This window comes from Neomonachus schauinslandi, chromosome 8 (genome assembly GCF_002201575.2).
Source record: "Neomonachus schauinslandi chromosome 8, ASM220157v2, whole genome shotgun sequence".
NCBI classification, from domain to species: Eukaryota; Metazoa; Chordata; class Mammalia; order Carnivora; family Phocidae; genus Neomonachus; species Neomonachus schauinslandi.
This window is the reverse complement of record NC_058410.1, coordinates 58306011-58321046: the sequence shown is the minus strand read 5'-3', so window position 1 is coordinate 58321046 and position 15036 is coordinate 58306011. Positions and strand designations below refer to the sequence as shown.

At 35.4% G+C, this 15036-nt stretch overlaps 1 protein-coding gene across 2 annotated transcripts in view; it reads left to right on the top strand.

Moving 5' to 3' along the window:
• GRIK2 (glutamate ionotropic receptor kainate type subunit 2) overlaps nucleotides 1–15036 on the top strand; it is a 666284-nt gene that overhangs the window by 448267 nt on the left and 202981 nt on the right. The window lies entirely within an intron of this gene.

Sequence of the window (15036 nt, the reverse complement as noted above, 5' to 3'; positions counted from 1 at the left end):
GCTCATGTTTTGGGTGTGAAAACAATTGAGCTCCTCTCACACAAAAAGAATAGTGATCAACAGAAAGAATAGTGAGGCAAACTCTAAATTTTATGATAAAAATTTCCTAGACTAGGATAGGATACTTCTTATCTTTATTTTTTATTTTTGATATTTCTTATCTTAGAGGATAGGATAGTTCTTATCTTTAGAGTAGAGATGAAAGAAATCTGTAAGGATAGAATATGATACCGTATCAAAATAAAGCAAGTATATTAAGCATATTGAAGCAGGAGGATAGATATTTTATTTTAGTTAGTTGAATAAGCCAGACATTCCTTCTTTGGCATTATTTCATAACTTATAATTTTATAACTGATAATTTTCATTTATAATGAAAACATTATTTCATAATTTCTCAGTCAGTAATGTCAATTAACTCATCCCTTTGAAATATGCTCTTATGTAAAAAAATAATAACATGGCCTTTGGTTTTGTGTTTTGTAATATTTAAGTTTCTTTTGACATTTTGCATAATATTAAGGCATGTAATCCTTGCTAAATATTCTACAAAATAACAAAATATATTTTCCTTTAAAATACAGTGTGAACTAGGGTGCCTGGGTGGCTCACTTGGTTAAGCGTCTGCCTTTGGCTCAGGTCATGATCCTGGGATCCTGGGATCGAGTCCCACATCAGGCTCCCTGCTCATCTGGAAACCTGCTTCTCCATCTCACCCCCACCCCTGGCTCATGCTCTCTCTCTCTCTCAAATAAATAGATAAAAATCTTAAAAAAAAAATACAATGTGAACTGTATCCTAAATGAAAGTTCTTACTAATGGAAGTAGCAAATATAGACAGTTTTTGCAGCATTTTGAAATATTTCATTGCTATTAATTATGAAGTTCATTATCGAGAATAAGGGAATAAGAGAGATCTGAATCTATCTATATGTATGTATGTGTGTATGTATGTATGTATCTCTCTGTTTATCTATCTATATATCATCTCTCTATCAAGAAGGAGATGTTAGGCTTTGGTTGGAAGCAGAATAACAACACAAACAATCATTTTTAAAATTTATTTTTCTTTAAATCTTCAACATACTTCTTTTAATGATTTGAAATTTACTCAGTAAGGTCCTAAAGTTCTAGACTCGATCAATTATTTTTAAAAAAATCTGCTTAAACGGTCCATTTATATTTTAACTTTGTAAAATCCATTAATGATGATGACAATGTATATGATTTGGAATCAAATATAAAACCTTAAGCTTTATGTTCATTTCTATTAATATAGCAGTAACCATCAAAAATCTTAATGCAAGCTGGTTTAAGCAAAAATGTTAATTTTTTGGTTTGCATATTTGAAAAGTCCAGAGGTAGTGTGGCTGGATTTAGATTATCAATATTCAGTTTTTCTGATATTTTGCCTCAATTTAGTCTTTGCTTCCTCTTATTTGTTTTACTCTTGGACACGTGCCTCCCAACAGGTGGCAAGAACAATTGCCACCAACAGTTCTAGATCAAACATCCAGGTAGAAGTAAAACACCTGGATGGTGTTTCATCAAGAGACCCCAAATTTGTTTTCATTGACCTGAGGTAGGTCATAAACTAAATCCTGAACCAGTTATCCCATTCAGAAGGAAGTGTTATTCTCACTGGATAGTGTGGGAGCATATATATTCATTCAAGAAAGTAGGAGGTGGGGTCAACCTCTTTTTAAAACCATGTAGATTTAGATTTGAGGAACTATGGGTTTTTAAAGGAAAATTAGGATTTTTATACCTGAAGAAAGTAGAGTGGATGCTGCACAGATCAATACAATGGATATCCACTATCAGACCTTTGCGTAAGTAGCTTATATGAAGCTTTTATTTTAGCGCACAGGAGTTTTAGATCACCAGTGCCTTTATGTATATATTTGTCATAGGTGTTCAATTAATGCTCTTTTAATTAAGCTTTTTGAGATTCAAAATGGATTGAAGGTTTTAGTTTTCTAGAATTTGTTCCTTTTTGATTTCTTATCTATATTTCTTCAAGGAAATAAAAAGTAGAAAATGAAGGTTAGGAAATAGTTATTTAGATCTATGGCATAAAAGATGATAGAACACCAAATAAGGGAATAGTAAGGGGGATATTATCCGTTAATATTGGTTTCTCAAGAAAATTACCTGTGGTATTGAGTTGAGACCACTGATGAAGGCTTCAAGTTACTGAATCACTTCATTACTTCTTGGTGCCAAATCTGTCACTTCACCTTCCATTTTTCCCTTACTAGCATCCCCTTTCTTGGTGCCCTCCTCATGTCTCATATTGCTGATCTAGCCTTGGTTTTTCATATTTAGCACGAGTCATATTAAAATAGAATGATGATTACAGTCGGTATATTTTTCTTTGTACAACCTCAACCTGGTTTGCATATTTATGAATATGTTAATTTCCACACAAGATAGTAACTCCTACTGATAACCAGATAAATACCCTAAACTTCTTGCTCTCATTGCTTTCCTTGGATAAGCTTACCTTGTCTCATAGTTTGATTACCTTTCTCCTACTGAAATTTTACCATTCTGTATCTTCAGCCCTGAGCCTTAGACCCATATATCAACCCACCTCTGTTATATTTTTTGCTTAAATGTTTCATAAGCATCTCAAAGGTAGCATATTCCAGACTGAATTTATTATTTCTCTTTCTTGAAGCTTTCCTTTTTGAAGAGTTTCCTAGTACGTGGAGCAATGATTCAATAGATTGCCCAAGCCAAAATTTAGTAGTCATTTTTTTATTGTCATTTTTAAATTATTTCTCACTCCACCATGTTCTATTGAGTGTGCTCCTTAAATAATTTCAAAACTTGCCTACTTATCTCCATCTCCGCTGTCATCTGGAATAATAACCCAATATGAGGTCCTTTCCTTTCTAACCCATTATCTGTGTGTGTGGGTGTGTATGTGTGTGTATTACTGAAAGATTTTATTGCAAAAGAAGGGCATGATCAGATTTTCCTTCTGAAACAGGAAACTCTGATCATGCCCTTCTTTTGCAATAAAATCAGTAGTTTCCATTGTTCTAAGGATATAGGACCAACTATATATTTATAAAAACCCTTCCATATTTGGTCATTGTTTATCTGTTATGGAAATCTTCTTTTTACCCTTCAGATCTAGTCTCAGGTCTTCTCCACCATACTTTCTATATTGGGAGGTTGTCTTACATGGTGTAAATCAACAGGGCTCCCAGCAAGAGATCCAAGGGAGGGAAGAGAGTGAGGTCAGAATATTTATTTCCCTCCTCACTCCCTGAGATGTTGCCTTGAGCTGGCTGCATCCTTACAAGGAACTTCAGTTTCTCATTATGATGCCTGCTCTGCACAAATCTCTCTCCTCTTCTCAGTTCCAGTTTACACCATACATAGCTTTGTTTCTTCAGATCTTAGGAGTAGTTACAGTTTAGCTGCTGTTAGCCTTAGGATCCTGCACTACCCCTTAAAATTTCCTGACACCAGTGGTCTTTGAAGTGTGTTCCACAGACCTGCAGAATCAGTATCAGTTTCAGACTTGCTAGAAATGCAAATTTTCAGGCCCTACCCTAGAACTACTAAATCTAAAACTCTGGGGTGGAGACTGGTAGTCTTTCTTTTAATAAGCTTCAGTGGTGATTCTGATATTCTCTGAAGTTTGAGAATCAATGTCCTACCCACCACCCAGACTTGTGTAATTAACTAGTTCCTTTGTAAATAAATCCTGCTCAGTTATTATCATTTGAGCGTGCCATCTGTTTTCTATTGAGACTCTAATTGGCACACCTTTCTATATTTTCATCTATTCTGCCCTCTCCAGCCAAACCCATGTGGACTTTTTAAAGTCTTGTTCTCTTTTGCTTCTAGGCTAGTTCTCTGTGCATCACTCTCCTCAACCTCCATCTCAATCACTTCATCTGAATTATTTCTATTTAACTTCGGAAACACTTCCCCAGTGATGCTTCCCCACCCCACCCCAGAAAGCCCACCTGCTATGAGTTTTTACACTACCCTTCTTGCATAACATCTGTCACACTTTAATTACCAACTTCATAATATCTGTCATACTTATTTATATGTAAGTTGTATGGTAGTTATACAATCAATCAGGACAATTTCAGGTGCAGGTGTCAGAAACATGTCTAAAAATAGCTTACAAAAATATACTTTTTTAAAAGGCCCATAATACTAATGGTGTTCTCACTTCAAGTGTAGTTGACTCCAGGGTCTTACAGTATGTCATTAATGATTGACCTTTCTTTTGCTGCCTTGTTATCTCTTGGCTTTACTCTCCTCTCTGTATGTTTTATTCTTTTTTTTTTTTTTAGATTTTATTTATTTGAGAGAGAGAGACAGAGATAGTGAGAGAGAGAGCACAAGTGGGGAGGAGAGGGAGAAGCAGGCTCCCCACAGAGCAGGGAGCCCGATGTGGGACTCGATCCCAGGATCCTGGGATCGTGACCTGAGCCGAAGGCAGATGCTTAACTGACTGAGCCACCCAGGCGCCCTCTGTATGTTTTATTCTTAAGTACTATCTTCCATATGGTAACAAAGGTAAACTATGGTGGCTCTAGGCCAATGGTTATCAACCTCGGGGAGGTTTTTGTTTTTGTTTTTTTTCCCCAAGAGACATTTGGCAATGTCAAAAGACATTTTTTATCGTCTTAAGGATGTGAGGGAGATGCTGCTACTGCCATCTAAGGGTAGAAGCTAGTGGTGCTAACCTCTAAACAATGTGCAAGATAGCCCCTCACACACAAAAAGAATTATTTGGCCCCAATATCAATCATGCTGAACTAAAGAAACTCTACTTTGGGCTTACCTAGTTCTTAAGTCTCTCCTTTTGAAAGAGATAGAGGTCTTCTTTTGCCAAAGTTTCAGCAAAATCCATGGTGGGGTTTGGGTTAGGGTGGGAGTGGTATCAATTGGGTCAGCTTGGACAAGATGCTCATTCTCTGAACTAATCCAAAAGGCTAAAATTGGGGAGGTGGTAGTTGGAATAGCCAGACTTGGGTCATGTGTCCATACCTGAAACTATGGGATAGAGTCAGACCCATCTAAATTATGCTACTTATTTTTATATGAATTTGGGTGCAGAGGTAACTAATATTTCTCTTATATGAACTATGTGCTAGTCCATTTTCTAATTTTTTTTTAGGCTTTACTAGGTTAAGTAGAAGGGAGATAACCATCAAGAGGCTATATTTACACAAGTGTTGTGATGAGGAAATACAGATAAAAATAAAATCTCTTTCCAACCCAGAAAACCTTTCCATGAAGGTAGATGAAAAATAAAATAATTTTATTAATGAATAAGCATTAAACCATAATGAGATGCACAGCGCAGGCAATTCACTAAGAGATTGGAAAAACAAAGAAATCTTACTCTTTTTTATAGCCAAGAAGGCACAACCCATTGCATACATGTTCTCAAGTTAAACAATACCTAGTCCTCAAGTAAGAAGGCTTGAAAGCACCATTTATCACATGTAGTTCCTCCTAAATTCATTTGGAAACTGGAGTGACCATCTGTGTTAGCTAATTGGTTTTATCCAATAGAAAAATAAACTTCTCAGGTCTTTATGAGAAAGGTGGGCTTTAGGCTCCCACCCACCAAAGTTAGGCTCCTCCTCTCCCACAAAAAAATAGGGTGTTATCTTCCATGGTGATTACATTTCAAAAAGATACTTCCCCGATCCTTGGGAAAGGCATTCATGGGTCATAAAGCTGGCAAGAGGCTTAATTAACTTTTTATCTCAGAGAGAAAGGACTTACAAGTTTTCTAAAATAAATGTTCTAAGAAAAGGGGAGAATTGAGCCTCCTGTGTTTAATTTGTATTTGACTGTACAGTTGCAAGTCTTTGTTATTTTAGTAAAGTTGGTCTTAACCACCTTCTTCTCCATATCTCCTTTTTGAGAAAATCCTCAATGTACAGGGCTTGGTACAATCTCTCAAATTTATTATGATCTAATGAGAGATGATTCCTTGATGATGTAATATGAGGATACAAGAAAGATATTAGGAGAATGTGGTTCCCTGAGGCAGTTAGTCCTTAAAAAGTGACAAGCCTTCCCCCTGAAAGCACCTTCCTCTTCTTTTTTTTTTTTTAAAGATTTTATTTTATTTATTTGAGAGAGAGAGAATGAGAGACAGAGAGCATGAGAGGGAGGAGGGTCAGAGGGAGAAGCAGACTCCCTGCCGAGCAGGGAGCCCGATGCAGGACTTGATCCAGGGACTCCAGGATCATGACCTGAGCCGAAGGCAGTCGCTTAACCAACTGAGCCACCCAGGCGCCCGAGCACCTTCCTCTTCTATCATCTCCACAGTAAGCCTGCACAACATGGCATACTAGTAAGTCCCTGTGAAGGCAGATGTGGGTTCAAATCCTAATTCTTCTGCTATGTGGTTTTATGCCTTGAGCACATTGCCTTAAGCTCTTTGATCCTTATTGTTCTCAAAAATAAAATAGATAATATCATATTAATAATTAGGAAGATATATATAAATTCCCTAATGCAGTGCCTGACATAGTAGATAAGCAATACAGACACATTAAGTACAAAATTTGTGTCTTCTTACTTATTCTTTCTACTATATTGTTAATAAGGATTCTTGTTGAGGACTAAAAAGTAAAACATGTCGACACTCTTACAGTGTGAAAAAAGTAGGGATTAGGGTTGCTATTGATATTAATTTTGAATCAGAGTCAGTAATATCGACATTGTTTTAATAGTAAAACTGTTTATTAATTGGAACCTTTGGTGTTCAAATATCTCATTACTTTTCTACCCAAATGATCTATGTCTTGGTGGTTTTATATTAGAATTAAATATAGGGAAGAATTAATAGAGAGTCAAAGTTAGTGTGAGATTAGCAATGGGGAAGATAAATGGTGGTTGGGAGGGATGGTATTTAGGATACCGGCAAAGCAGAGACACCCAATTAAAAAAAAATTACTATTCAATATATATGTTTTTTAAATCAAAGTAATCATTATAGGTAAAATCAAAACATGTTTGGACTTCCTTGTATTTATTTTATGGTTTGGTAATGTGTCATATTTGAATTCTATTAAAACTGGAAGTGAAGAGCTATATTATCCTTGCTTAAATCTTTTAAAATCTCAATCCAGCACTTCTTAAATATATTTTTAAAATAAAAATCACTCAGAAACAAATGATTTGGTAAATTTCAAAAAAGAAATATTGGTAGCATATGTCCTACTACAGAGGAATTAGAGGAGCAACCTAGGCAGTTTTCCCTTTATATAGGTGACCTGCTTTTTTAGGTCTTTCCATCAGGCTATCTATTGAGTTTTTATGCTGATTGGTGCCATGGGCCATTTTATTTGAAGTTTGTTGGGCAGCTCTAAAAGTTGATATTTTTTGTGAGTCATCAGACTAATTAAAATCTAAATCAGGACACTATTTTACCTTATCAGTTCACTGCATCTGTGGTCCTCTGTATAGTGCTGTATACTTAGTTGTATTCATTTGCTTCCAATATCCTGAAAATAATCAGGAGATACAAATAATACAATTGCAGGAAGTGTTCAGCATTAAAGAATATTTACTGAAAGAATGGCATAAGTGTTCAACAGTGTTCCACAACAGATGTTAAACTCAAGCACCACTCTCCTTAGAGAAAATGCTACATATTTTCCAAATGCTTTTATTTTTATGTTGCCTTCCAAAGCCCCAATGAAAGTTTCCATTCAAGGACCAAGTAAAGAAATACACAGTGACCACCTTTCCTTTTGAAATTAAAGCATCGGAACTTTTTATATAAATTTTATGAAATACGTTGTAAAGTGTTTCAGTCTTAAACCAAAGTTAGCTATTGAGCTATTCCAGGTGGCAGAGTCTATGTTGTGTGAATGGAGGTCTCAGTTTCTTGGATTCCCCACAAAAGATCTACGTGAGGACCCGCGCTCAAATAAATACAGCCAATAAGGAAGGTAGCAAGGCCAAAGCAGTTTATTAAGGACAGTACACGCTCAAGATGGGAGAGTGGGCAGGCCTGGAGGTGGCAAGTGTAGGGGCAGGGAGGGGGTTAGGAGTGTCTTTTCCTTTTATGTTTGCATTGGTTAGGGGTCATAGCTGGGAGTGTCTCTGACTGAGGTTATTTCCAATCATCTAAGAGACTCCTCCTATCTCCTGGTTGGGAGGGGTAGTTTTTGCCCTAGATAGTTCTTGCCCAAACTGTCATGGCATCTTCCCTCTCTGGGGGGAAGGGGTTGAGACCCCAGTGTAAAGATATTATAATGAAGCTATAGATTGCCCCGGGGGGAGTGGGTGGGGGCAGAGGTTGAAGAGCAGAACACTTGTTCTGCACTTGTGGCTCTTGGTCTGTCAACCCCAAGGTATTGGAAGCCACTAGGCCAGGATGTTGAAAGCCACAAAGTGGGGATATTGTGCCCTCAGGTTTCTAACCTATTTATCACTCCCCTTGCCTCCAGCTTATGTCTAACTTACTGCAGACTCTATCAGAGCCTAACTTAGTAGAGGTGAGAACACAAACTTGCTAATGCAACCATTGTATTAAGCTAGGCATAAATTTTACTTGTAGCTTTGGGTTGTGTATTCTTTATGGCTAATAACTCATTTATGGGTTCATGAGACTACTGTTGTATGTTATTCATAAAGCCAACTAGAGTTTTCGTAAGCATGAGGGAAAACACCTAAGCTGCAATAAGCTAGCAGCACATATTATTATGGGACTACTTAAAGGAGACAAGGGCGGTTAAATTACTTTCAAATCTCTGGTGATGTTTGCCTTGGCAGTGGAAAACGTCAGGAAAATTTATACTTGTAAACATCCATACAGTGGTATGCAAAGTCTCTGTATGTGCAGGTTAAAAATAAACCAGAGATCACAGACACTCCTTGTTATTTGAAATTCTTTGCTTTTTCATCTTTCCAGCAGAATATGCCCCAGCTGGAGGCAAATTTCAGCACACTCTTAAACCAGTGATCTTCTGGGCCTTTTCTGACCTAGGGTCATAATGCTGATAAACTGTGTGAGGGAATATTATGTCAGCAAGTCCACAGTTACTTCTTACCTGGGCAAATTTGGGAATTTGGATGCTATCTATTTTTTATAATTACAACTAAAAAATGAGAGGTTCTTAAAACCATATTCAGGGTCCCTTTACCTCATTAGAATTGTATAGATTAGGGGCTCCTGGGTGGAGCAGTTGGTTGAACGACCAACTCTTGGTTTCTATTGAGGTCCTGATCTCAGGGTTGTGAGATCGAGCCCTGTGTTGGTGTATGCGCTCAGTAGGGAGTCTGCTTGAGTTTCTCAGTCTCTCTCCCTCTGCCCCTCCCCACCTTTATGCTCTCTCTCTCTCTCTCTCAAATGAATGAATAAAAATCTTAAAAAAAAAAAGAATTGTGTAGATTAAAGTATTAGTCTATTAGAAGTGTATGTTTTCTTTTAAATGCATTTGAAACTTAAATCTTTTAGAGGGGCCAACTTACCTTCCAAAGGTTACAACTTCTCTGTGCTTAAAGAGACTTGCATTTTGATATCATTAACCATTTGTGGTTGGTAAGAGTGTATTGGTCAATAAAAGCTTTTTCTTTTTAATGAGGCTCCTTTTTATAGCTTCAAGTGCTGTTGAAATTTTAAAAACAAACAAAAGCTTGATCATTTGACAGATTTCTTAAAAAAAAAACAGTGAGAAAGAAATTCAGTTTCAGTTTATAAAACAACTATGGCAAAGTGGGAAGTCTATTGGGATCTATTCACTCTTATTTGACATTATTTTGAAGAAGACCCGTGATGCGATGGATTTCCAGCTGCATGAATGCTTCCCAGCATGCTGTCTTAGCATTGCAATTGGTATTTAACATTATCAAGGCTTTTATGATTCATAAATGAGCCTAACAGGACCTCGTTATACTTTGCTTTTGTCTCCTGATTGCTCTTTTATTATATTCTAGGGAGGAAATCAAATATTTGTTTTTCAGGGAACTTAAAAAGGCTCCAGATATTATCACAAAAATGGAAAGGCTAAATCAAAAAACAGTTTCAAATAAATGGGAATTGACTTGCACTGTAGCTTTGAATTTTGATGGTATGTTGTCTCAATTTTGCACTCTAGTGGAAGCATTCTAGTATTTTCAGTTAAATACACTGAAGAGTAGTAATATTATGATCACTACTTTTTTTTAATTTTAGGAAAAATAACTAAAAAATAAACATGCAAATTTATTTATAATTCCCCATGAACCAAAAGTGACAACTGTTAGCATGTTTGTTTTTTTTGTTTCAAGTTTCTCTCTTTTAATATAAGACATGGGTAGACCATGTTGAGGTCCCTTAGTCACCATAAAGTTTCTCAATTTAGTAATATTCTAAGTCAAGCACAAAAGATTGAATTACATTTCCCTCATCCCTCTCCACATGTAACCACTATCTTAAGTTTGGTGTTTTTCTGGCCCATTTTATGTAAATCGCTCAGTAGTACTCTATAATAGGAATACACTGCTTTTATTTAACTAGTCTTCTACTGAGAGACACTCAAGTTAATTTCAGTCTTATGTTAACAAAAATCAATGTTGTTATGAAGATCCAGTCTTGTTGTCTTGTCTCCTAGAACACCTATGTAAGAACTTCTCTAAGGGGTGTACTGAGAAAGGAATTGTTCAGAGTTCGTTTCGAATTTTGTAAGATGTTGAAAATACTGTTCTCCAAATTATTTTATTAATTTACACTTCCACCAATAGAATAAAATTTCTGTTTGTCTGCAAAATCACCAACTTCAGGTTCTCCCTATCTTAATTTAGTTAATCTGAATGCAAATGAAATCTCATTGCTTTAATTTGCAATTCCCTGTTAGCCTCTTTCTCCTCCCCCTATATTTATAGACTAGTTTCTCCTCAGAATTTCCCATTTACTTCCTTTGACTTTTATGACTGATACATAGTAATTTGTTATATTTTCTGAATATTAATAATGCAAATATTTATCCCAGTTAGGATCTTGTTTTTTAATTTGTTTAAAGTGTGTGTGCGTGTGTGTGTTTTGGTATTGAAGTTTTAAAGTTTGAGTTTCTCAAATTTATTAATTTTTCCTTATGGCTTGTGATGTTTTTGTGCCTTGTTAGAAAAATTCTTCCTTAACTGGAGCTCATGAAGATATATATATATATATATATTTATTTAAGAGTCTAAGATTTTTGTCTTTCAAATTTAGCTCTTTTGTCCACCTACAATTTGTTCATTAAGTCTACATGGGTTGGACTTCAACCTAAGTAAAAGTCTCAATTCCTTCTGCTCCCTTCATGAGAGATAGACCCCAGATACTCTAAGCTACAACATATTTGTTAATAATTTTCCTTTGTTTGTAAAAAAAAAAGCAGTTTGGAAAGCAAATGATTTTTGCTTTTAATGAGAAATCCTGTGACTATTATCTCAGATATTAGAGGCAAGGAATTAGGAAAAGTACATGACATGTTAAAAAGGGCTAATGCATTCTTTCTGACTGAACTTTTTTCTCAAAGCAGATTTAAACAGCAAGCTGTCACAGTCAAAATGTACTGTCAGATAGTTCAGAGGCAAAGATGAGAGTTAATACAGAAGTTGGATATCACAGACCAGTATAATTCTGATTTTGTACCATATAAGAGATGATGATTCATTGGAAATTATCCCACAATTGATACTCAACAACCATTTATTGAATGCTTATTCTGAGAAAGATACTGTTAACTACAGCATTAACAATATCTCTTAAAATATTGATTACATTTTGTAAAAAAGGAAATAAGACATGATAAGTGTTTTCATTTTTTTTAAAGATTTTATTTATTCATTTGAGATACAGAGATACAGAGAGAGAGAGAAAGAGAGCATGAGGACGGGGAGAGGCAGAGGGAGAGGGAGAAGCAGGCTCCCTGCTGAGCCAGGAGCCTGATGTGGGGCTAGATCCCAGGACCCTGGGACCATGACCCGAGCCGAGCAGACGCCTAACCATCTGGGCCACCCAGGACCCCAAGACATGATAAGTGTTAAATATTTCTTTTAATACTAGTGTAAAAAAGAATTTTCCATCTATGTGATTGCCCAGTAACATTGAGGTTATGTTGAGAAATACTTGGTTTTTCAACGTGTTTTTTTTTTTTTTTATCATGTACTCTCAAGATTTTTATTTTATTTTATTTATTTATTTATTTATTTATTGGAGAGAGAGAGTGGGGAGGGGGTGTGGAGGAGCAGAGAAAGAGAATCTCAAGCAGAGTCCATGCTCAGCACAGATCCTGACACAGGACTTGATCCCAGGACCCTGAGATCATGACCTAAGCTGAAATCAAGAGTTGGATGCTTAACTGATTGAGCCAGCCAGGCACCCCAATAGTCTCAAGATTTTTAAAAGAATTCATTCCCTAATTGCAATCTTTTGCTAATTTGCTCTTTAATTGTAATTTATAGCAAACAAACAGAGCTAAGGATTGTTTTATTTTGCAATTATATAATAAATTAGTGAATAAATATCTCTCACGGATACTACTTAAGTTCTTCAAATATGATTCCTGAATTTAAGATGCTTCAAATATCAGCAAAGTAAATGTTTTGGACATAAATATTATCAGAAAAATATAGTACAAAAAACATAATTTGAAGTCTAAGAGGAAGTACAATGCTAAAGTTGATATTTTAGAGACTCCTATAGATGTAGAGAAATTCCTGTATACTCCTATACATTCTATGCATAATTTTGCCTCCTACAAAACAGTATACGGTATACCAGTCTCACACTGCCAGGCATTGAAACTTTTCCTTAGGTTTTTCCCTAACCCTTAGGGAAGGCTTCTTAAAAAAGAGGGGTGGGAGGTAGTGCCTGGATGGCTCAATCGGTAGAGCATGCAACTCTTGATCTTGGAATTGTAAATTTGAGTCCCCCGTTGGTTGTAGAGATTACTTAAAAACAAAATGTTTTGGGGGCACCTGGGTGGCACAGTTGGTTAAGCTTTGGACTCCTGGTTTCTCTTCAGATCATGATCTCGCATGGTGAGATCAAGCCTCCTGAGCGGGCTCACACTGAGCATGGAGTTTGCTTAAGACTCTCTGTCCCTTTCCCCTTGCCCTTCCCCCATGTGCTCATGTGCACCTGCATGCGCGCGGGCACTCTCTCTCTCTCAAATAAATAAATTTTTAAAAATATAATAAATCTTTTGAAAAACCTCAAAAAGTAGCTGAACCCCAAAAGCTTCATAAATGAACAGAGGAAACAGATTGGAATGGAGAAGGCTTGAGTTGGGAATTTGATAACTCAAAGTGTTACATAAAAATGAAAGTAGAAATATAAATTAAGGGCAAGGGTATTTTGGGAGAAAATTACCCACATGAGCTGATCTAAAATCTAGAATTACTTGAGTTCAACAATAAAAAGTTTACATTTGACTCAGAGAGTGAATTTTCAGTGGCACTATTGAAGCAGGGGGCTGGAAAGTTTGTTTATCTATGGTATATGGAACATCTGTGTGTTATTAAATAATAAACACTGATTTGCATCTATTATTACCAGAAAAGCAAAATAAATGTAACTGAAAACAGATATAAACAAATGTGGTTTTTCAAAAATGACATTTGCTTTAGAACATAAAACAAATCTAAACAGAAACCAAGTCCCTAAACAAAAAATAAAATTTTAAAAAGGGAAACCACAGCATAAATTTTCTTAATAGAACAGATATCATTCTTTGTTAACTGTGATTGAACTTTCCTATCACATGAAATTAATGTGGGATTTCTTTTCAAAGTAAATTCGAACAATGGAACATATAATTTCTAAAATAAGATATTCTTCACAATGTCCCCTAATGGAAGTATAATTCAGTATTAGTTCAGCATTTTTGTGCCTAACACAAAGTTAGGCACTAAAAATATAAAGATAAACTTGAATCCTAGGTGAGATAGGCACTTAAATAATTTTTATATACTTCAGGTAATGCAATAATAGAGATAGTCCCAAGATATTTTGGGAAACCTGAAGGGTATATATCTAATCCTGGCTGGAAGGAAAAGGGTCAAGAAAGCCATGAAGCTTTAATTCTAAGAAAATGACAGATGCTTTTCCAATATACTATTTTTAGTGTTGCAGTTGATTTAATTTCAGCATGAAGTTTTACCTGAAGGATATTATTATATGTAACATCACACATGACTAAAGGAGTGAACTATAACTTGGTCAGGTTCATTTAAATATATTGAAAAACAATTCAATTTAAGATAAACTCTGATCTGATTCAGAAAATTGTTCAAGAAGATTAACATAAAGTAAAAAAAGGTTTCTACATCTTTTTTCTTGATTTATTTTTATTAATTAAGAACAATCTATTACCAAAGTATTTGTTTGATAGTATACCATTACACTAACATTAACCACTGTTGTTTTACGCCAAAATCATGTGTCTTCACCATATAATTTCCTGATCATTTCTAAATACATTTTAAGGTTTCCTGGCCCCCTAAGAATTCAGTTTTTGCTAAAGATATAGTCACTGAACTAGAGTTTTTTTGTCTGTCTTTGCTTTTTTAACATATTTAATTATGATGATATTTCTGATCAAGTTTTGTTTTTTAAACATTATCCAACTTGGATCACTGGACGATCAGATGTATTGTCTGTGGGATTTATTCAAGTGCAAATTTATTTACTTGTTTATGTGATAGTATTTATCTTAGTATTAGACAATACAAAACTATCATTTATACCCTTGTATTTTCTTCTCCATGGAAGTGATTAATTTTGATACCTGATAATACACTCAGTCCCTTTGTTCACTGTTGATTAATTTTTTTAGCAACCTTTAGATTAAAAAATATTCTCTCTGGTGTCTCTTTCTGTTTTCCAATGCATACATCTTCAGGCTTTTCTCCAAGTCAGAATATAAACTCTAGGGGAAACTGCATCTCTAGGACTTAAAACTGGCTAACACATAAGAGATACTTAATGAGGGTTTGTTAAATAAATTAGCTATTCTTTATCTATGCCAATTTAGCCAACTCCACTTACAAAACTACTTA